We start from the raw sequence: 24,504 nt of genomic DNA on the forward strand, positions 1-24,504 counted from the left end.
CCGAATGGGATCCGTTTAAAGCAGTAGCGACCATTTGGTGTTATGAAGGTAGTTAGCTTTGAACTTTCTTCATCTAGAGCCATCTGCCAAACACACAGATTCTTACTTTTTCATTTGGCTTAATCACAGGCACTATAGGCGCTACCCATTCTGTGGGCTCTGTCACGCGCTCTATTATGCCATTTTCTTCCATTCCTTAAGTTCCTCCTCTACTTTAGGTAGCAGCGGAATGGGTATGCGGTGAGGTGCTGCGACGCTGTATGGCTTAGCATTTTCTTTTAGGACTATTTTTATGGGGTCTCAAATGGACCACTTTTCCTCCTGGACTTTTCAGTTTAGAGGTCACTGGTCTAAGTTTTGGCTTGACACGGAGGCGGCTATATGTAGCCTCATTTATTATTGTTGTGTCAGCACCAGAATCTATCTTGAAGCTAACTGGAGTATGGCATATCACTAGAGTTGTACGCCATGGTGGCTTTGTATCGGTGATGACTTCATCTACTGTAGCCTCATTCTTGGTTGTAGTTTCATCTATTGAGCCTAGGAATAAGCTGTCAACTTCTTCAGTCACTTCTTGTATCATTCTGGTTTTGCATTTGTTTGCAAAGTGACCCATTTTGTGGCATTTATTACATTCTTTGTCTTTAGCTGGGCATTTGTCTCTTGCATGCCTGCGCCCACATCTTCCACAGTTTTGCCTTTCATTTTTTTTTTTTCGTTCTTCTGTTGCCTCGTACCGTGTGTTTTTCCACTTACTTTTATATGACTTTGATTTCACTTCATCAACGTGCCCTGATTCGCCAGCTTCGCTGTTCTGTTGCTTCACAAGCTCAGAGTGTCTGGCCATGTCAACTGCCTTATTAAGAGTGAGGTCTCTTGTCATCTGCAACTTCAATGAAAGATCTTTGTCTTTAATCCCTATGACAAGTCTATCTCTTATTTCCTCCTCCTTCTCATGGAAGTCACAGTGATCTGGGAGTTCATACAGGTGCCTTATGTACTGTTCAACGGACTCACCCGCCTCTTGCGTGTGGAAACTTGCTCTCTCGAAAATCACGTTCCTTTTCGGCACAAAGTGCTCGTCAAACAGCTTCAGCACATAGTCAAAATCATCTTCCTCGTCATCCTCCAAGACTAATGATTTATCAAGACTTTAGCTTGACTTTATTCCAACATGGCGTAACATAACAGACTTGAATCAATATCTGATTAACATTTCTCGTGCATACGTACTAACGTATACCCAATCACAGGTCGTAACTGGTTCACGTGACACCTGGTTTCAGAAAAGCTTAATTTATTTTCTCATATAAAGTGTTTAATAAAGAATCATTTTGTTTAATTTATTTTATTAAACCTGTATGAGTATGATTACCAACAATATGATTGGGGTGCTTTTTTTCAACTCACTTATTTTATGTATGTAAAAAGAAATTCTTGAATATAATAAACATGTAATTAGTGTTACTGACAGTAAGATATCTATAAGTATTTTTGTAATTCTGCTTTTGATGAACATCCAGAATTGTGTTAGACATAACGGCTTGCACACTGTCACTGAATCAGTAGAGTGTGTAATCAGTGACGCTTATCCACCTCATATGTTAAACGTAAAAGCAGATGTGTCCATTTGTAACTTGAATACTTCTGGTGTCACTCACTTCAAGTTACGTTTAGCTTTACAAAAACAGCACCTTATGCTGCTTGATATTGCAAACTGGTAATTCTTATATTATATTAATGTATTACAAAATGTTAATGTAATAAACATATGTCATGTTGTTTATGGTTGTAATATTGTTTTTGTATTTTTTTACAGTATATAACAGTATCATCCCTGATTGCATTCACTCAAAATATTCTAAAAGTACATTTCCAGTAAATAAAATGTTATGGTGAAATCAGGCTTTATGATGACTTATGTACATTATATTCAGTATTAGTTTAATCATGTAAATAAAACTGTGTTAATATGTTAATTTTATCCCACACATTTAACATGTAAATATAATGGATTCCTTGCACAGCCACGTTTCTCTCAGTTTGTAAATTTAGCTTTCTGTATAGAATATCTGAACAAGCATACATTGAAAACAAAAAAAATTGCTGGTATTTGTCAGGAACCAATCAGACTCAACATCCCTCACCACACACCGATCACTCTCCCCACAATTCTAATCACCTGCACCTGTTCACAATCAGCAAGCCTCATCAGCCAGCTTATAAAAACACTCACTGTCAGATCAGTCATTGTCAAGCCTCCAACAGAAACAGATCGTTATCCATTGTCTCCTGAAGTCTCTGATGCATCCATATCCTGCCAAGTAACTTATACTCACCTGTGAAACAATAACCTATGTATCCTTGTTCCACTGTCTCCAGAAATCCTGTCTGAATCCATGTTTCCCGAGATTCTGTATCCTCCTGAGCTTCCTGTGTTCACGCCGAGTTTGCTTGCTCGTGATTGCATCTGGAAGAGAGAAGACAAGTATTAATGAACTGTAACTGCTTGACATCAACTAATCTGAAGAGGACATGCTCACCTGTAATCTGCGCCGCACGGAGTCATCTTCACCGAATCTGCACCTGAACCTTGAATACTCACCTTACATTTGTGTCACATTAAATAAAGCTGTGTTTGGATTCACTTACCTCTGTCTCCGTGCCTGTATCCTGACAGTATTGACTTTTTTTTTTTAATTCTACATTGACTTCAAATAATCGATTCTGTAATATTATAACTTAAATGACGATAAAGAGGCAGTAGAGACTTGACTTACCTTTTCTCTGTTCATAATGCAATCATCAACATTACTCATATATCAGCATCATTTAGGCCAATAGGCAGGGCTGGACTGGCCATCTGGAGCAGCATTTTTGGAATTTTCCCACACAGCCCACTTGACCCATTATTCCATTTGAGTCAACATAAAGAGAATATTTCTCAATATTAAATTAAGCAATAAATCCACTTAAATATTTTGTGTAGCTGAATTTTAATTGAAATACACAAAATCATTAAAATCACAAACTTAATTATTAATAATAATAGTCAATTCATAAAAAAATATACACAGAAATAATAAATAAGGCTATATGTAGTCTAAATTCAAGTTTTGTAAGCCAATCCTGAACCTCATCACAGGCTCTACTCCTCCCCACAATGGTAACCCCCTTAAAACTCAGACAACAAAAACCCTTTTAAACTTCCAACATAACAGAATCTTAAACATTAACATCTTGCTCTATATTAATCTTGAGCAAAAACGCAAAAAATAACACTTAATCTGAACATGTATTCTGCTTTAACAGTTGGAAGCAAAGCATGCTGGGAAATCTGCTGTAACTCGTTCAGTTTGAGTTCTACTTAATACAATCAGTTATTGAGTTCTCATAACTTTTTTAATTTTTGTGATGTTCTTCTCAAGCGGCAACCTCCCCGTCTCTCTCTTGAAACCAACACGGAAGTGAATTAAACTGCAATTCATCGACTGACCGCTTGAGGCAGGCTGCAAAAGTGAGTCAAATCTGTATCTCCCCCATGTTAAAATCCCCAACTTTACAGCAGAAAAAAATATGTTTACAGCCTGGAGCAAAAAGTGGTTTTGGTCTATATAGCTAATTTTGCCCTTCATGACAACTGTGAGGGGGGTGAATTTTTTTACACCTCATCCGTTTAAATTATATTAAGCCTTAAAGTTCTGCATAATTAAGGGCGTGGCCACTTGCGTGACTGGTGGATTGAGGCTGCTATAACTGCTAGCCGACGTTTGTGTCTGTTAACGTCACCCTCAGCTGCTGTACTTGCCATCTCTGCAGTGTTTGTGCTTTTTTCGGGATTATTTCATACAATTTAATACACCCATTATACCTTTGCCCACGCCGTTGGATTCCGTCGGTGTCGAGTATGGAGAGAACAACCAGCGTTGTATTTCCAGTTGTTTTCCTCGCATGCACTAATGGATGTCTGACAATTTCGTTGCTTTTTGGAGTATACTGTACAGGCTACACTTGTTATGCGGTACCGTTGCTCTCAAACTTTTAAGTGTTAAATAAAAAGTACCGTGAGAAAATCCTGCAGGTGTCAGTGCTTTCTCTCCGTCCATGCAATAGATACACACCCTTGAATGAGCGCGGATTTCTAGTGCATTTACTTGAACTTCTGAGGTAATATTTTTGGTTTAACCCATTTGAGAAATTGAGAAGCGGCCAAAATCAGATTTTAAAATCAACTGAACTGAATAAAGCTCTTGATCAACTTGACGTGCGATGCCGCACTGACTGACATGTATGCGCATGAATCACTGTCACACGCACAAGCTCAGAGCAATATTGTAATTTACTGCATGATAATACATTTTTAACTAGCAGAATAATAATGCATCCCGATACACATAGTCTCACTTTTAGTTACGTCTTTTAATTATTATAGTATTTTGAAGGGCAAAAACATGAACTTTAACTATTGGCTTTACTTCTAAATTCAGCTGTCACTTTAGCACGAGGCCAGTAGCATAGCATTAGTACCTCAGCTCCACCCACGCTCCGCCTCTTTGCCCATTTTCTTTTATCCGGGAGTGACGAGAGCTGACGCGATGCCAAGATGGCGACGGTTGGCCCCGCCTACTTTAGGCTTCAAAAGCACTCTTCAGAAACCTACGGGTGACGTCACGGACACTACGTCCATATTTTTTTACAGTCTATGGTTCTTCTCAAAGCTCTGAGTTTGAGCCTGAATCTAACTAAAAATACAAACAGACAACAGTTGGAGACACACATTTAAGTTTTTTTTTTTTTATGCATAAATGACAGGTCAGCAGGAAAAGCATTTAAAGTGTCCCTTTATGCTATTTTAAAGGTTCCTAATTATGTTTTGGGGGTTTTTTACAATATATTTACGTACATGCATCCAAATAAAAAAAATAAAAAAAAATTCTCATAATATACATTGCAGCTTCACCTCATCAAATGGATTGATCAAGAATTCAGTCTCTCTAAATCCTTTACGACAGCCAACTCTGCTCTGATTGATCTAATGTTTAAAGCATATGTCGGAATAAAACGCCTATCTGAATTTCAGCTCCGGAGGCTCCCTAAGCACTTGATAGGAACAGTAACAATGACATCAGTTTTACAGTTTCAATTTGATCGTGAGTCTTCATCCTTTGGAAAGTGGATGCAAAGTGGTTTTGCTTTTGCAGCACAGAAAACTGTGTCTTCTCGACATGTCAACAACACCAACCAAATTATTTCAGTCTTAGCTACAGCTAAAGTGTTTGAGGGTCAAACTAAACCTTGTTCACGGGCAGCCAATGAAGACCATAGACTGGTGTTAAGCAAATTTGTTACAAAATATACGTAGGTTCATGCAGGAAGAGAGACTGAAATTACTGATGACTCATTTCAGAGACTTTGACTTGATTTGATTTGGAAGAAAGACTGCGTGTCACGAGAAAGAAACACAAGATCCAGTCGTGAATGAAAGGCAATTTATTTAAGTAGACAGAAAAAAGATCAAGACTGGAAGGACTGGATGGTGCAGGTCGGCGTTCAGGTCTTGGCAGCAAGAAGACTGCAATGGGCTGAAGTCTGATGATCCTCGTAGAACTACATTAAATGTGAATGGAGCAGAATAGTCCAAGGCTAGGCTAGAGCAAGTCGGTAACTCAGGAACTGGAGATAGAAAAGCACTGACAGGGCTAGGAGACAAAGACGTGAGCCGTAGAACGATCAGACACTGTCTGAACAAAACACAAGACTACAGTACTTATAGGACACATAAACGAGCCGCGCCTGCGGCTGATCTGATGGCTCGTCAGCACAGCTGGTAACTAAGCGACGCTGATAGGCAATCAGACCAGACAGTACACACAAAGATAAGCAGGCAAACCTGCAAACCGTGACACTGCAAGTGTTTAGCGTGCCATTTATGACAGTGCCTTAGTTAGTTTCACATTCCAAGTGATACATTTCTTTATTTAGTTATTACAACTTGTGTGGAACCACTTGACACAGCTTTTTAAGTAAATCCAACATTCTATTTTTGAGTGCAACACAGGATAATATTCAGAGAAAGAGGGCTTTAGGACACACAGAAGCACAAACTCATGTTCTTATTGTCTGAATCAGTCTGTGCCTTTGATATGAAAACATGATTGCGTCATTCAGTCATTACACAGCATGAAAAAAATGTGTTCTGTTATATTGCAGTGGAATTGCACATCTGTCAGTGAGATTTCCAGTGACGTCAGACTCAACTACACAAATAAGTAAATTTAGACAATTGCTATAGCAATGCTGCATGTCAGCTGAAAAAAAGCAAATAAACCAGCCAACCAGGCAGTATATGCAGCTGCCTCTTTGACGCTTCAAAAAGTTCATAAAGAGATTGTAAAACTAATCTATTTCAATCAAAAACAGTTTAGTCAAAAAAAACTGACGAGACTCAATCGCTTTATATGATGAACAGATTGAATTTAGGCTTTTATTCACATATAAAAATTCGTCAACGCACACATCAGATTTGGTAAATGGAAGCTCAAGCATGTTTGCTTGACATCCGAGAACCAATGTGGTTCATTCTCATGTTACACAGCATGTTTTAGCTTCAGCAAGAACCAATGAGGGTAATTCTCATGTTACCCAGCACGTTTGAGTTTCAGCAAGAACCAATGAGGTTAATTCTCGTGTTACGCATCATGTTTGAGATTCCGGAAGAACCAATGAGGTTCATTCTCGTGTTACGCATCATGTTTGAGCTTCCGCAAGAACCAATGAGGTTCATTCTCATGTTACGCAGCACGTTTGAGCTTCAGCAAGAACCAATAAGGTTTATTCTCGTGTTACGCATCATGTTTGAGCTTCCGGAATAACCAATGAGGTTCATTCTCATGTTACGCAGCACATTTGAGTTTCAGCAAGAACCAATGAGGTTCATTCTCGTGTTATGCAGCACGTTTGAGTTTCCACAAGAACTAATGAGGTTAATTCTCATGTTTCGCAGCACGTTTGAGCTTCAGCAAGAACCGATGAGGTTCATTCTCATGTTATGCAGCACGTTTGAGTTTCAGCAAGAACCAATGAGGTTTATTCTCGTGTTACGCATCATGTTTGAGCTTCCGCAAGAACCAATGAGGTTCCTTCTCATGTTACGCAGCACGATTGAGCTTCCGCAAGAACCAATGAGGTCCATTCTCGTGTTACGCAGCACGTTTGAGCTTCTGCAAGAACCAATGAGTTTCATTCTCGTGTTACGCAGCACGTTCGAGCTTCCACAACTACCAATGAGGTTCATTCTCGTGTTATGCAGAACGTTTAAGCTTCCGCAAGAACCAATGAGGTTCATTCTCGTGTTACGCAGCACGTTTGAGCTTCTGCAAGAACCAATGAGGTTCATTCTCGTGTTACGCAGCACGTTTGAGCTTCTACAACTACCAATGAGGTTCATTCTCGTGTTATGCAGCACGTTTGAGCTTCTGCAAGAACCAGTGAGGTTCATTCTCGTGTTTCGCATCATGTTTGAGCTTCTGTAAGAACCAGTGAGGTCCGTTCTCTTGTCACGCAGCACGTTTGAGCTTCTGCAAGAACCAGTGAGGTTCATTCTCGTGTTTCGCATCATGTTTGAGCTTCTGTAAGAACCAGTGAGGTCCGTTCTCTTGTCACGCAGCACGTTTGAGCTTCTGCAAGAACCAATGAGGTTCATTCTCGTGTTACGCAGCACGTTTGAGCTTCTACAACTACCAATGAGGTTCATTCTCGTGTTATGCAGCACGTTTGAGCTTCTGCAAGAACCAGTGAGGTTCATTCTCGTGTTTCGCATCATGTTTGAGCTTCTGTAAGAACCAGTGAGGTCCGTTCTCTTGTCACGCAGCACGTTTGAGCTTCTGCAAGAACCGATAAGGTTCATTCTCGTGTTACGCAGCACGTTTGAGCTTCTACAACTACCAATGAGGTTCATTCTCGTGTTATGCAGCACGTTTGAGCTTCTGCAAGAACCAGTGAGGTTCATTCTCGTGTTTCGCATCATGTTTGAGCTTCTGTAAGAACCAGTGAGGTCCGTTCTCTTGTCACGCAGCACGTTTGAGCTTCTGCAAGAACCGATAAGGTTCATTCTCGTATTACGCAGCACGTTTGAGCTTCCGCAAGTACCGATGAGGTTTATTCTCGTGTTACGCAGCACATCTGAGCTTCCGCAAGAACCGATGAGGTTTATTCTCGTGTTACGCAGCACGTCTGAGCTTCCGCAAGAACCAATGAGGTTTTGTGTAACCGTAATCAATTTGTGTTGGGACTATATGAAATAAAACACAGTGTATCACTTCCTGGTTCTACCTCAGAACGCTGCCTCATTATTGGCCAGCTCCTGCATCAGCATCACACACATGCTTCACGGTGCTCACATGAACAGCATCAGCCAAAACAGAACTGCACTGTATTTATAACGTAAACAGCATAGGAGACTGAGGTAGATGAGAAGAAATTGTTGAATAAAGTTGTTATTTTTGTTGGTTTTTTGCACACAAAAAAGTATTCTCATTGCTTCATAACATTAAGGCTGAACCAAGTCAAGTCAAGTCAAGTCACCTTTATTTATATAGCGCTTTTTACAATACAGATTGTATCAAAGCAGCTTCACAGTGATAACATGAAAATAATATAACAGAGTTTGTTTCTAAAAGAAAAATTGAGTCAACGTCCACTTTAAGTAAGGCAGATCAATAATATTATTGAATATTAAATGTCCCCAACTAAGCAAGCCAAAAGCCAAGGCAACAGTGGCAAGGAACCAAAACTCCATCAGGTGATAGAATGGAGAAAAAAACCTTGGGAGAAACCAGACTCAGTCGGAGGGCCAGTTCTCCTCTGGCCAACGAAGGAACTGTGCATGATTTATGATTCGGGCAGCATTACAAGTCAGATTGGATCAGAGCATTTAGAATATTTATCCATTTCCATCTTTTGGAAGTCCAAGTAATCACGCCGGTGTTGAGACGAGTTGTTGAGGATCAGTGCCGTCCACCATAGAGGGTCCATATCGCCGGTGTTGAGTCGTCTCTTCACAGGCTTTGTGATTGGCGTATCTGAAGTCTCTGTGAAAGGCTGGATACAAACTGGAGCTGACGAACGCCGTTTTTCTCGGGACTCGCGTCCCGAGATAACAGCAGAAAAGCAAAAAGGGAAAATAATTAGCGTAGCTGCTGTTCATAATGATTTCCATAACACGGGCGTAAATGATAAAAAACATGAAGACAGTGATTCTTGCGTCCCAGAGTCACCCCCCTCCGTCCCCTACTCAACTCAGACCTGCTTACTGACCTCTACATCCCTCCTGCTGCTGAGACCCAACCACAATCTCACAATCTCTCCGCAACCCAACCATACACGCCGACCCGTTTGACTAAGGCTGTCGAGCCCCACTGTCGTCGTTAAAGCAGGTTCAGTGGCAACGGTTCCGTATGGCATACCAACTACCGCAAAACACAATATCTACCCAACCACCCGTCATTCACGCAATATACACAGGAACGTAATGACTGTAAATACTATGCAACCTATACAAATAACCTACAGACTCTTCAAGTTTTATAATATTAAATGCATTTGATCTGATTCAGCAGTGGTATAAAAGGTAAGCATTATGTAAATGCTTGGCTAAAGAGATGCGTCTTTAATCTAGTTTTAAACTGGGACAGCGAGTCAGAGCCTCGAACAATATCAGGAAGGCTATTCCAGAGTTTTGGAGCTAAATGTGAGAACGCCCTTCCTCCTTTAGTGGACTTAGATATCCTAGGAATGACCAGAAGCCTCGAATTTAGTGATCTTAAAGAACGTGATGGATTGTAGGGCGATAGAAGGTCCATTAAATACACAGGAGCTAAACCATTTAGGGCTTTATAGGTCAGTAATAGTACTTTGTAATTGATACGGAACTTGATAGGTAACCAGTGTAGAGATGATAAAATTGGTGTTATATGATCATATTTTCTTGACCTAGTAAGAACTCTAGCAGCTGCATTTTGCACTAACTGTAGCTTGTTTATTGAGGATGCAGGACAGCCAGCTAATATAGCATTACAATAATCTAGTCTCGAGGTCATGAATGCATGAACTAACTTTTCTGCATCAGAAACAGATAACATATTACGTAGCTTTGTAATGTTTCTAAGGTGGAAAAAGGCTGTTCTTGTAACATATGAAATATGATTTTCGAAAGACAAGTTGCGGTCTAGTATAACACCCAGGTCTTTTACTGTAGTGGATAAAGTAACTGGACATCCTTCTATATTAAAGTTGTATTGTAAGTGAGTTTGTGGGTAGTTTTTTGGACCAATAAGTAATACCTCCGTTTTATCTGAATTTAGTAGCAGGAAATTACGCGTCATCCAGCATTTTATATCTTTGAGACACTCTGTCAAATTTGATAAGTTAGTGTTTTCATCTGGCCGTGATGAAATATATAATTGAGTGTCATCAGCATAACAGTGGAAATTAATTCCATGTTTTCTTATAATATTACCAAGTGGGAGCATATATATTGAGAATAGCAGAGGGCCTAACACCGATCCTTGCGGCACTCCATAGTCTACTGACGTTATCTTTGATTTTTCCCCATTTAAACAGACAAAATGATAACGGTCTGATAAGTACGATCTAAACCAGCTTAATGCCTGTCCCTGAACACCAGTGTAGTTTTGTAGTCGATCCAGGAGTATTTTATGATCGATAGTGTCGAACGCAGCGCTTAGATCGAGTAGAACTAGTATTGAGATACAGCCTTGGTCAGAAGCTAAAAGTAAATCATTTGTAATTTTAACTAGCGCAGTTTCTGTGCTATGATGCGGTCTAAATCCTGACTGGAATTTTTCATATATCTCATTTTCTTGCAAGAAAGAGCACAATTGAGCGGACACAATTTTTTCTAGTATTTTAGACATAAATGGAAGATTTGAAATGGGTCTGTAATTTGCTAAGTTATTTGGGTCTAATTGCAGTTTCTTAATTAGAGGTTTTATTACTGCCAGCTTGAATATTCTTGGAACATGACCTAAAAATAAAGACGAGTTAATAATATTGAGAAGAACCACTGTAGTCATATGGAATATTTTAATGATGTCTTTATTACCTTTCTGGGCCTTGAAAGTACTAATTACATTGCAGTCTTTGGAAGGTCAGAAAGCTCTCGGATTTCATCAAAAATGTAATCATTTTTGTTCCGAAGATTAACGAAGGTTTTACGGGTTTGAAACGACATGAGGGTGAGTAATTAACAACATAATTAAATTTTTCCGGTAAACTAACCCTTTAAGCCCATCTATGTTTTTGGATGAATACTATGTGACTGTAAATCAGTTGATCTCCCAGCTGTATGTTATTCTCCCTTGATGGTGCCGGTCTTGGAAAGAGTCAACATTTAAAGTGTATAAAAGGCAACATAGATTGTAGAACATCTGGAGCCTCCAGGAGTGACTGTGTTTCATTGAGGAGCGTTTCAGAACTGCTGGAGAGACAAATAGCATCTTCAGAGATCTGTGGTTATGAATACATTGAACCTAATGTGAAGGACGTAGGGATAATGAATCAGAATAAATCTTAGAGCAGTGAACCAAACTGATGACTGTCAGGAATATTCCTGTCCAGAGAGATCTGTTTCTTTCTCTGTCTATGTGATTCTGTATGTGTCCGCAGCAGCTGTGGCTCTTCTGACCGTGTGTGGAAACCTGCTGGTCATCATCTCTGTTAGTCACTTCAAGCAGCTCCACACTCCTGCTAACATCCTCATCCTCTCTTTAGCTGCTTCTGATCTGCTGGTCGGAGCTTTTGTGATGCCAATTTTTTTGTCTTGCCACATCGAGTCATGTTGGATTTCTGGACCAGTGATGTGCTCGGTGTTTAAATTTGTGACTTTTCAAGCAACAAGCGTGTCACACTGTGGTTCTAATAGCAGTTGATCGGTTTATGGCTTTACATTCTCCTTTTGTTTACTCAGAGAAAATCTCACCCACTGTGATCTGCATAGCAGTTTTTTTTAACTGGCTATTTTCACTCCTTTATAACTTCACTTTCATATGTCCAGGTGAATGTTTTTCTACTATAGATGGGGTTTCATCCTTCATTGATCTCCTGGTTGTCTTTCTTATGCCATGTACACTCATTATAATATTATACACTCATGTTTTTGTCATTGCTAGGAAACATGTGACTGCTATAAGAGCCCTTCAGGTTCACAACAGCAAAGAATCAGTGAGTCAAGAGTCAGTGACAAATCAGAGCGAAAAGCTGCGATACTGCTGGGGATTCTGGTCTTTGTGTTTCTCCTCTGTTTACTGCCGTATTATATTTGTTCATTAGTGGTTTCTTATTGTCAGGAATCAATCAGATTCATTCCCATCCACCACTCAAAGATCACTCTCCCCGGAATACTAACCACTCACACCTGTGCACCATCAATTACCTCATCACCCAGCTCTACAAAACACCCATGCACACTTCAGTCTTTGTCAAGCCTCCAACAGGAATAGACCATAACCCTCTGTCTCCTGAAGTCTCCAAGTCAACCTGAAAACCACCACGTAACGTATACTCACCTTTGAAATACTCACCTTTGTATCCTTGTCCCGCTGTTCCCAGAAGTCCTGCCTGGTCCCATGTTCCCCGAGTCCTGGAGATTCGTCTGAGTGTCCCACGTTCCCGCCGAGATCTCCGTGTCCGCTACTGTATCTGAAATAGAAAAGGAGACGTATCAATGAACAGTGTCTGCTCACGCCAAGCTAACTAAAGGAGGATCTGCTCACCTGGAATCCGCTCTGCACGTAGTGATCGTCACCGCACCTTCACCTGAACCTTGCCTATTCACCTTGTCACTTGAATCATTGTAAATAAACTCACGTTTGAATTCACTTACCTCCGCCTCTGTGCCTGTATCCTGACAGAAGGCTTGACCCACAAAGGAAAAGAAACAGCGCGATGGAGTCTACCCGCCATGGTGATAATCCTGTACAACCTACAACGGCTGTTGTGAATTCCAGTCAGCCGACGCTTAGTACTTCCGCAGGCCCCACTTCTTCTATGGTTTGCTTTGCGAACCCAGCATCACGTCCAGCGCCATTCCCCGGTCGGGCGGAGGATTGCAACGGGTTCCTGCTTCAGAGTTCGCTCGCTTTGGAACAGCAGACCCAGTTGTACCCCACAGAAAGATCGAAGATTGCTTTTATAATCCAACAGTTATCCGGGGCTGCTTTAAGATGGGCTGAAACATTGTGGTTACAGGAATCCACTGTTACCTCGTCGGTACAGGAATTCGTAGACCATTTTAAAGAAGTTTTCAGGCGACCAGTTGATGATTCCTCCACCAGCGACAAACTACTGCAACTGCATCAGGGCAGAAAATCGGTTTCTGAGTATTCATTGGAGTTTCGCACTCTAGCCTCCGCAAGTGGGTGGAACGAGAAGGCGCTCATCTCTGTCTACCGACGTGGTTTGAATCCTGCTCTCCGTCTTCAAATGGCAATATATGATGACAGCCTGGGTGTGGAAAAGTTTATCCAGCAAGCTCTCCGCGTGCACCAACGATCTCAGGGCTGCTATCTCGAAACTCAACGACCCACTAGTACCTCTCAGTACCCCACGGAAGGTCCATCCGAAGCAGGTGGAGAAAGGATGCAAGTGGATACTCACCGATTGTCTCCAGCGGAACGTGCCCGACGTCGAGAGCTAAGATTATGTCTGCTAAGATTATGTCGGAATGGGAGGACATTTTCATCAGTCATGTCCAACTCGCCCCCCCAGAATGCTTGTGAGTTCTGTCTTTACGACCGATTCGGTGTCAGCCCCATTAACGATATCAGTGATCCTAAAATCCACGACTTTCCATGTTTCTGCCACAGCCATTGTGGACTCCGGGTCGGCAGGAAACTTCATTTCCGGACAGCTCTGTCAAAAACTCCAGCTCGAGAAGTCAGCCACCACCAGACCGTACTCCATCCATGCAGTGACGGGTGAAAACATAAATCAGGGGTATGTCACATCTCAGATCAAACCTGTCATCCTCGGTGTCGAAGACACACACCATGAATTATTTGCACCTTTCATATTAGAGAACAGTCAGACTGATATAATCCTTGGCCGCCCATGGCTTATACGACATCAACCGAATATCAACTGGAAATCTGGTAAAATACTGACTTGGGGTTGTAAATGTGCGTCCAGGACCGCTGAACTCGCGATCACGCCATCGTTAACATACCCGGCAACATTCCAGTGAACTCAACCTCCGTTGAAAGCCCCACAGAAAGCCTGTCAGTGTCCATCCCTACCTGTTACTCTCTGTTTGCAGATGTGTTCAATCCTGTCGAGGCTGCCAAATTACCACCTCACCGAGCCTGGGATTGTGCCATCGATCTCGTTCCAGGAGAGCCCATCCCTAAGGGACGAATCTACTCCCTGTCTATCCCCGAACAAAGAGCCATGCAACAGTACATTGAAGAAGCCTTGAAACAGGGTTATATCCGCTCCTCCACATCACCTGCTGCTGCCAGTTTTTTCTTTGACCCTAAGAAGGATGGCGGACTACGTCCGTGTATCGACTATAGAACCCTGAATTGGATAACCGTGAAGTTCAGCTATCCACTCCCGCTGGTTCCTTCCTCTCCGGAACAACTTCGAGAGGCTAAGGTATTCACCAAACTGGATTTGAGAAGCGCATATAATCTCATCCGAATTCGAGAAGGCGATGAATGGAAGACCGCGTTCATCACCCCAGCAGGCCATTACGAATATTTGGTTATGCCATATGGTCTGGTAAACGCTCCTTCCATCTTCAAAAGCTTCATGGATGAAGTCTTCCGAGATTACCTGAATCGGTTCGTAATAATCTACATTGACGACATTCTAATCTATTCCAAGGATCCAGTGGAACATCAACGACATGTCTCCCTAGTACTCCAACGGCTACGTGAATTCTCCCTGTTCCTTAAGGCAGAGAAATGTTCCTTCCACCAAACCTCAGTCGAGTTCCTCGGTTATCAACTCAGTGAAAAAGGAGTAGAGATGGACGATCGCAAGACCAAGGCGATAGCTTCCTGGCCAACCCCACAGACTGTTAAAGAATTGCAAAGGTTCCTTGGATTTGCCAATTTTTACCGGAGGTTCATTCACCAGTACAGCCTGTTAACTGTCCCTCTAACATCTCTCCTCAAAGGAAAGCCCAAGACAATGCTCTGGACCGGTGAGGCCGATCACGCATTCCAGTCTCTAAAGACAGCTTTCACCACAGCTCCTCTACTCCGACATCCTAATCCTGAGGAAATGTTCATTGTTGAAGTTGATGCCTCCACTACTGGGGTAGGAGCTGTGTTATCCCAGTACTCCAACTCGTCCCCCAAACCTATGCCATGTGCGTTCTTCTCTCACAAGTTATCGCCTGCTGAGGTAAACTATGATATTGGCAATCGGGAACTCCTGCCGGTAAAGCTTACTCTTGAAGAATGGCGACATTGGTTAGAGGGCGCCAAACACCCATTCCTGGTTCTCACTGACCACAAGAATCTCCAGTACTTAAAGGAAGCAAAGCGACTCAATCCACGCCAGGCCAGATGGGGACTCTTCTTTACTCGATTCCATTTCCAGATCTCCTATCGCCCTGGTTCAAAGAACGTCCGAGCGGATGCTCTGTCTCGTCTCCATGCCCCCGAAACTCACCACGAAGAACCCCTAGAATATCTGCCCAGAAAGGATGTTTGTCAATCCCATTCAGTGGGATTTAAACGAGCAACTGATGGAGTTGTCCCGACACCAGCCCAGTCCTCCAGAGTGCCCAACCGGAAAGATTTACGTACCCGATGAATTTCGCATGTCACTAATCTCCTCAGCACACTCATCCGTTGGGACGGGTCACCCTGGAATAACCAAGACCTGCTCCACCCTCCAGACCCGCTACTGGTGACCCAACATGCTCCGCGATGTCAAGACCTTCATCCAAGGATGCATCCTGTGCGCTATGAATAAGAATCCCCGTCACTTACCCGCTGGAAAGCTCATGCCCCTACCTGTTCCACAAAGACCCTGGTCACACATTGGGGTTGATTTTGTGACTGACCTTCCACCCTCAGAGGAAAACACCTGTATCCTGGTGGCCATTGATCGCTTTTCTAAAGCGTGCAAATTGATTCCCCTGAAGAACTTACCCACAGCATTTGTAACCACAGAACTGTTAATGGAACATGTCTTCCGGAATTTCGCCCTTCCAGAGGACATTGTGTCAGACAGGGGGCCACAATTCATCTCAAAGGTGTGGCGAGCCTTCTTTGCATTAATGAACGTAACCGTAAGTCTAACTTCAGGGTATCACCCACAGGCGAATGGGCAGACGGAACGTAAAATCCAGGATGTCCGCCGTTTCCTCCGTACCTTCTGCCATGCCAACCAGCATCTCTGGAGCCGCTATCTCGTATGGGCAGAGTATGCTCAAAATTCCCTTCGACAAACCTCCACCAACTTAACCCCGTTCCAATGCATTCTGGGTTACCAACCCCCACTGTTCCCGTGGTCCGGGGAGTCCTCAGAAGTTCCTGCAGTCAACGCCTGGTTCCGGAACAGTGAGAGGGTATGGAACCAAGCTCACCATCACCTCCAACAAGCCATAAACCGCCACAGTCACTTCGCAGACGCTCATCGTCGCAACGCCCCCGAATACCAACCTGGCCAACTGGTTTGGCTTTCGACCAAGGATATCCGGCTGAGACTACCTTGTCGCAAACTAAGTCCAAGATACATCAGTCCATTTCCCATAACGAGGCAAATTAATCCAGTTACCTACCGGCTCCGTCTGCCAAACCAGTATCGCATCCACCCCTCATTCCATGTCTCCCTACTGAAGCCCCATCACTCACCTATTCCAGTTCCCTCTACTGATCTGGCGCAGAATCTGTGATGAGAATCCTCCGGTACTCCCCATTGAAGCAGAATCCATCTTCGCTGTAAGAAGGATCCTGGACTCCCGACGTCGGGGTGGTCAACTCGAGTACCTGGTTGACTTGGAGAATTATGGACCAGAGGAGAGGTGTTGGGTACCTCGTAAGGACGTCCTCGATCCCATGCTACTCCCTGACTTCCATGAACAACATCCTGAAAAACCTGCTCCTCGACGTCGGGGTCCTGGGTCCACTGGCGCGGACGCTGGAGGAGGGGGTAGTGTCAGGAATCAATCAGATTCATTCCCATCCACTACTCAAAGATCACTCTCCCCGGAATACTAACCACTCACACCTGTGCACCATCAATTACCTCATCCCCCAGCTCTACAAAAAACCCATGCACACTTCAGTCTTTGTCAAGCCTCCAACAGGAATAGACCATAACCCTCTGTCTCCTGAAGTCTCCAAGTCAACCTGAAAACCACCACGTAACGTATACTCACCTTTGAAATACTCACCTTTGTATCCTTGTCCCGCTGTTCCCAGAAGTCCTGCCTGGTCCCATGTTCCCCGAGTCCTGGAGATTCGTCTGAGTGTCCCACGTTCCCGCCGAGATCTCCGTGTCCGCTACTGTATCTGAAATAGAAAAGGAGACGTATCAATGAACAGTGTCTGCTCACGCCAAGCTAACTAAAGGAGGATCTGCTCACCTGGAATCCGCTCTGCACGTAGTGATCGTCACCGCACCTTCACCTGAACCTTGCCTATTCACCTTGTCACTTGAATCATTGTAAATAAACTCACGTTTGAATTCACTTACCTCTGCCTCTGTGCCTGTATCCTGACACTTATAGTAATGCTTATGTGTTTTTTGTCAGAGATGTTTCTGTAATATTTTTCTTCCTGAATTCCACAATTAAACCCATAATTTATGCCTTATTCTATCCTTGGTTTCAGAAAAGCCTAAAATTAATTTTTCACATTTACAGTGTTTAATGAAGACTTCTCTCTGATGAATAGGGTTGCCACCTTTGTCTGATAAAAAAACGGGACATATCGATGACCTGCACACACAGTTGCTCGGTCGACGGCTTAAACTGCGTTCACACTACACACGACCAAGCGACACGATACGATTCATTTTCAATGGTGAGCGGGCGACTTACGGCGACACGCGCGGTCGCGACCGTTGGCTACCGGATGGGGCGTGTCTGGCGACGCGACAAAGTTGAGATCTGTTTAACTTTATGCAAATTAAGAGCGACTTTCGGAAGCGACAACCAAAAGGAGCGGAGCGCGCATGATCCTTCTCCACATCATTGGATGTCATTCATAAAGGCAACCAGTAGTGGGAACGCCCACTAGCGACCTCATTGCCAGCCACTGGCGACATGCAGCGACAAAGTCGCTTGTAGTGTGAACGGGGCTTTAAGCCATGCGGAATTGCTCAGTCGAGGGGGGGGGGGGGGTTGGTTGCTGCTTATATGCACTTCATGAGGCACACACGCACGCAAGGTCTCGCGCTCTCTACCTCTCTGCCGTGCGGAGAGTTAGAACATACATATTCATCGTAGCCTTTCGAAAACCGGGAGAGTGTATACATTTCCCGGGACAGGTTGTTAAAAAGAAGAACAATCCCGAAAAAAACGGGACGGATGGCAACACTATCGGAAATACGGGACAAACCGCGTCCCGTATTGATTCAAAATGGGACACGCTGTTTATTTCACAAATACGGGACGATTCCGTATTTTAAGGGTTGGGTGGCAATCCTACGAATGTGCAGTAGGCTAAGTCAATGAATGTAAGACAAAATTTTCTCCTCTTTTTTCCTGTTGTTGATTTTTTATATATATCCTTTGTCAAGTTTAATGTAAGGCCTACATTATTTTGTTACATTAAAAATTAGTCTTGACTACAAAACAGCTATTGAACATTTCCTCAAATATTGTCGAAATACAGTTCAGTTATCAGATCACACATTGATCTTTTTTGGCAACAGGCTCTAATACGGACCCAGAATACACGTGATCACATTTGAAACCTCTCATTTGCCAATACAGATTGCTTTTTTATTGTGTCATTTTTTTAATCACTCATAACTCATAGGCTCAAGATTTTAGAACTAGAGACACGCATCGAAACTTTAATCGAGGATAGTAAGAATGCAAGGGCTTTAGATACTGCTTTGGATGCGACTGTCACAGTGTCTGGTTGTGTTTCCCTGGGGTTCACTAGAGCAGTGGTTCCCAAACCTGTCCTGGCGACCCACCTACACTGCACGTTTTCTCTGTCTCCCTAATCAAACACACCTGATTCAACTCATCAGCTCATTAACCCATGTGGTTATGAGCTGATGAGTTGAATCAGGTGTGTTTGATTAGGGAGACAGAGAAAACGTGCAGTGTTGGTGGGTCGCCAGGACAGGTTTGGGAACCACTGCACTAGAGGTTTCACGGTGTCATTCACAATAGACTACATTTCCCAGCATTCTGTTCTGCCACTCATCTGTTCATTGCACACAGCTGTTTCCCATCACCTTGTTAGTTCTGTGTGTATATATACCCTGTCTGTTTAGTTTTTGTCACGGAGTCGTTGTTCTATGTTCTCACACTTCTGTGCCCTGCCTTTGCCAGTGACTTGTTGGTGTTTTATGTTTTGGACTGCCTTTTGGATTTTGAACCTTGCTTGGACTGGATTGTGAGTACGGATTACCCCTTTAATAAACACACTGCTTTTGGATCTGTCTTTCCCCTTGTGCAGGGGCAGATTAAGGTTGTCAGGGGCCCCTAGGCTGCTCTTTGTGTGAGCCCCCCACCCACCCACCCCACTAAAAATGTAATAGTGCCATATATGGTCCATACGCAACTACGGTGAACTGGCATACACACACATTGAGACAGCTAACACTACAGTGTTTTCTTTACATTCCTTCAAGTGGTGGACCACAAAAGTAAGACAATTACCACCACACCACGTAGGTAAAATGAAAAAGTGAACATTACAAACAAACCACAAATACAAACAAGGCCCAGTGCTTAGAATCAACCATTTAATTATGATCAAGAAACACTGGCAGTACAACCAAAACACAGGTGTAGGTGGAAAGAATAGCCACATAATTGGTTTGTTTTGGTCTTGTACATCCATAAATGCTCCAGCAGATGATGGATAGTTTAGCCAGCAGTTGATGATAATCATTGCTATATAAAACTAAATAAGCTATGTATTAATATTAATAATAATAAAAAAAATAAAAATAAAAAAATTCTCACCATCGGCATTGGCGTGTTCCACCTCTTTAGGTGACGGCTTACAAAAGAAATCTGTCAGCATTCTTTTCATCTTCTTATGGAGACGATCACACGCGTTGTTCAGGTTCGATAACACAGAACGAGCAGTGCGCTGCGTTTTTATGTTGCTATGCAACCACCGAAACAGCTGTCCTGTCAGTCAAGTAAACGTTAAATCAGCCTTTTAAATTTCGCGTAGTAGTCAGCACCCAAATATATTTTTAGGTCGCACAGATTATATTTCAGGAGCATATGCGACCAAAATGGCTTTGATTTCGAGCATTGATGTTAATTTCGAGCCTTGATGTTTCTTGTAATGTTAGCCATAGTTATTTATTTCTTGATTTTGGTGTTTGCGTTTTTTAAAGCCATCTCCCGCGGACGCAGTGACGTTTTTAAGCGCGAACCAGAATGGGGGTCGCCAGAGGGCGCAGAGGGCGCCAGCGCCTCTGCCTCTCAGCGCCTCTGCCTCGCGAGTGGATGATAGCCCTGAAGACGCCGAACACCCGAATCGTCCCGCGAGCTGTTCGTTTAATAGTCGACTCGAAAGAAGGCGAACATTTTGACAAAAAAAAAAAACGAGGCGGAAGAAATTTTGCCATTGCGTGATAATAAAATAAACATAGAGGAAACACTGCATCGTGGAATAACTCCCCAAATTCCCTGAAATATTACCGATAACTTGATGAGCTAGCTGCAGGCGTTTCAACTAGCTCCGTTCTGGCAGTCTGCGGTGGATCTTGTCTTCGACTGGATGAAGATTCAGCAGCTTTGAAATATCCAGTCAATTTAGGATTTTTTTTCAATATATCTTGGTCCCGTTGTTCTCTTAACTTTAGTAATTTATGTTTTTGTGCTCCACTTTCATGCTTTCTTTCAGCCATTCTGCCACCATGCCGTCCAGCAATAGCAGTGACGTAAATGAAAATGATTGACATGATTTGACCAACAGCGGCTGATTGGATAACCAATTCACGTCCACGGAGAGCAATCGCGGATAGGTCTGTCCTATGCACCGAAACCTTTTTACAATGCAACAAAATATTTAAAGAGCATCAAGCTATTAAAATCTATATTATGTATAGTCACAGATAATTTAACAGTATATTAGTCAGTAATTTTTATTAGGTTAAACAGTGATTAGATAACGTTTTTAATTTAACGTTCACAATTGGTCTGGGCGTCTGGCCCATCCAAACTGGAATCCAGGCGCCGTGCCGTGCCTGGTTCGTACTTAAGTAAAAAAAATAAAAAATGTCTGGCCAATCCGAGGCCCCCTGAACACGTGGGGCCCCTAGGCTGCAGCCTATGTAAGCCTGTGCATTAATCCGCGCCAGCCCGTGTGTGTTCGTGACAGAACGACTCCGTCATCAAGATCCAGCGGTATGTTTCTCAATGTCTCTTCCCCAGCCACCGAGCGGGAGAGAAGACAATTGTTTGAGGGGACCCGGTTGGTCAAATTTCGTGGGACCCGTGGAGGCTGCAGGGGAGGAGGTGGTCGAGAGGAATCCCAACACCATTCTCCACTCTGGCCCCTCTTCGACCCTGGGTTGGTGATGTCCAGTCCAGGGTCCCATCCGCCACTGATTCCCTCCAGCCCAGAGCTCTGTTCGCCGTGGTTTCCGTCCAGCCCAGAGCTTCCTTCACCGCTGGTTCCGGTGGTCCCTGTTTCGGTGGTTCCAGTTCCGGTGGTCCCGAAACAAAGGAGGAGAAGGAAGACTTCCTCCGTGGCTGTCCCGGTGGTCCCGAGTCCGGTGGTCCCAGTTCCGGTCGTCCCAGTTTCGGTGGTCCCGAGTCCGGTGGTCCCGAGTCCGGTGGTCCCGAGTCCGGTGGTCCCAGGTCCGGTGATCCCGAGTCCGTTGATTCCAGAGCCAGTGGTCCTGAAACCGATTCTCGGGGCCTCTGAAACATTATTTGGCTACTTCGAGTGTCTGGCCAGAATCCTGGATGTGCCTTTCGGACCCGTCATGCCCGCTGCTGTTCCTGAGCCGGAGCCAGTGTCTGCTGTTCCTGAGCCGGAGCCAGTGTCTGCTGTTCCTGAGCCGGAGCCAGTGTCTGCTGTTCCTGAGCCGGAGCCAGTGTCTGCTGTTCCTGAGCCGGAGCCAGTGTCTGCTGTTCCTGAGCCGGAGCCAGTGTCTGCTGTTCCTGAGCCGGAGCCAGTGTCTGCTGTTCCTGAGCCGGAGCCAGTGTCTGCTGTTCCTGAGCCGGAGCCAGTGTCTGCTGTTCCTGAGCCGGAGCCAGTGTCTGCTGTTCCTGAGCCAATGTTTGTTTCTGTCCTTGTGTCTGTCCTTGTGTCTGTTCCCGAGCCGGTGTCTGTTCCTGAGCCGGTGTCTGTTCCTGAGCCGGGTTCTGTTCCTGTGCCGTGGCCGCCCAAGGGGTCTTCACCGCCCTGGCCGCCCGATGGGTCGTCTGCTTCGCCCTGGCCGCCCGAGGGGTCTTCACCGCCCTGGCCGCCCGATGGGTCGTCTGCTTCGCCCTGGCCGACCGATGGGTCGTCTTCTTCGCCCTGGCCGCCCGATGGGTCTTCTGCTTTGCCCTGGCCGCCCGATGGGTCGTCTGCTTCGCCCTGGCCGCACGATGGGTCATCTGCTTTGCCCTGGCCGCCCGATGGACTGTCTGCTTCGCCCTGGCCGCCCGATGGGTCGTCTGCTTCGCCCTGGCCGCCCGATGGACTGTCTGATTCGCCCTGGCCTTCCGATGGACTGTCTGCTTCGCCCTGGCTGCCCGATGGACTGTCTGCTTCGCCCTGGCCGCCCGATGGACTGTCTGCTTCGCCCTGGCCGCCCGATGGACTGTCTGCTTCGCCCTGGCCGCCGGCTAAACCATCACCCCCTGTTTCTGTTCCCTTCCATGGACCTGGCCCCCCATCCCTCCCCCTGATCCTCCACCGTTCCACCTCCCCCCTGGATTCTTGTTTTGTCTTGTTTTCTGCATGGAGCGTCTGTTAGCCACTCCGTAGAGGGGAGGTTCTGTCACAGTGTCTGGTTGTGTTTCCCTGGGGTTCACTAGGGGTCCTCATTTTCACGGTGTCATTCACTATAGACTACATTTCCCAGCATTCTGTTCTGCCATTCATCTGTTCATTGCACACAGCTGTTTCCCATCACCTTGTTAGTTCTGTGTGTATATATACCCTGTCTGTTTAGTGTTTGTCACGGAGTCGTTGTTCTATGTCCTCACTTTTCTGTACCCTGCCTTTGCCTGTGACTTGTTGGTGTTTTATGTTTTGGACTGCCTTTTGGATTTTGAACCTTGCTTGGACTGGATTGTGAGTACGGATTACCCCTTTAATAAACATACTGCTTTTGGATCTGTCTTTCCCCGTGTGTGTTCGTGACAGCGACTAGCTTAGTGAACTCTCTACATTGTTCGGTTCCGGCTGTAGAGCCCGTGTACTAGGGCAACTGGGTGACTGTGAGACAAAACACTGCTCTTCCGTTCCGATAACAACATTAAACAGGTTCTCTCCACTCAGTGAAGCACCAACTGAGAATCCTGTGGAGAGTGCCCTAGTTATTGGCAATTCTATTACATGGAATGTGAAAATAGAGGCACCAGCCACCATAGTCACATGTTTGCCGGGAGCCAGAGCACCTGACATCAAAGCAAATTTAAAAGTGCTGGCTAGTGTTAATCATAAATTCTCTAAGATTATTATTCACGTCGGCACAAACGATGTTCGGTTTAGCCAGTCGGAGATCACTAAAATTAACGTTAAAGAGGTGTGTGAACTCGCAAGTATAATGTCAGGCACTGTAATTTGCTCTGTCCCCCTTCCTGTTCGCCGGAGTGATGAGATACTTAGTAGACTGTATTCATTCAATGGCTGGCTGTCTAAGTGGTGTACGCAAAATAATATAGAGTTCATAGACAAATGGAAAAGTTTTTGGGGCAGACCTGACCTGTTGAAAAGAGATGGTATTCATCCTTCCTGGGATGGTGCTGCTCTTCTCTCTAGTAATATGGCATATGGTCTTAGAGCTCAAACATGAAAATCTGGGGCTCAGGTCAGGAAGCAGACAAACAGGCTAAACTGACTGTCTGCTTGCTGTCTCACATCACTGAGGTCAGATAAATCCCATCACATAGAGACTCTTTCACCTAGATGTCATCACATAGAGACTGTGTCTGTTCCCCGAACTAGGAAATACAAAAAACTCCCAAACCCATTTAAGGGTAAAATTTTGATTGATGTTCAACAAATAAAAAACATATAATACAAATGAACAAATGAAAAAGCTTGGGTTGCTGAATATTCAATCCCTTACTTCAAAAGCATTTATTGTTAATGATATGATTAC

General features: G+C 44.1%; 1 pseudogene; it reads left to right on the forward strand.

Annotated features, from left to right (window-relative positions):
• The first annotated feature begins 229 nt into the window (after window positions 1-229).
• On the forward strand, window positions 230-17,949 carry LOC143728996 (trace amine-associated receptor 13c-like; annotated as a pseudogene).
• The last annotated feature ends 6,555 nt before the right edge of the window (window positions 17,950-24,504 follow it).

Source organism: Siphateles boraxobius, unplaced genomic scaffold (genome assembly GCF_051911475.1).
Source record: "Siphateles boraxobius isolate OS27281-9 unplaced genomic scaffold, OSU_SipBor_1 8, whole genome shotgun sequence".
Lineage (NCBI taxonomy): Eukaryota > Metazoa > Chordata > Actinopteri > Cypriniformes > Leuciscidae > Siphateles > Siphateles boraxobius.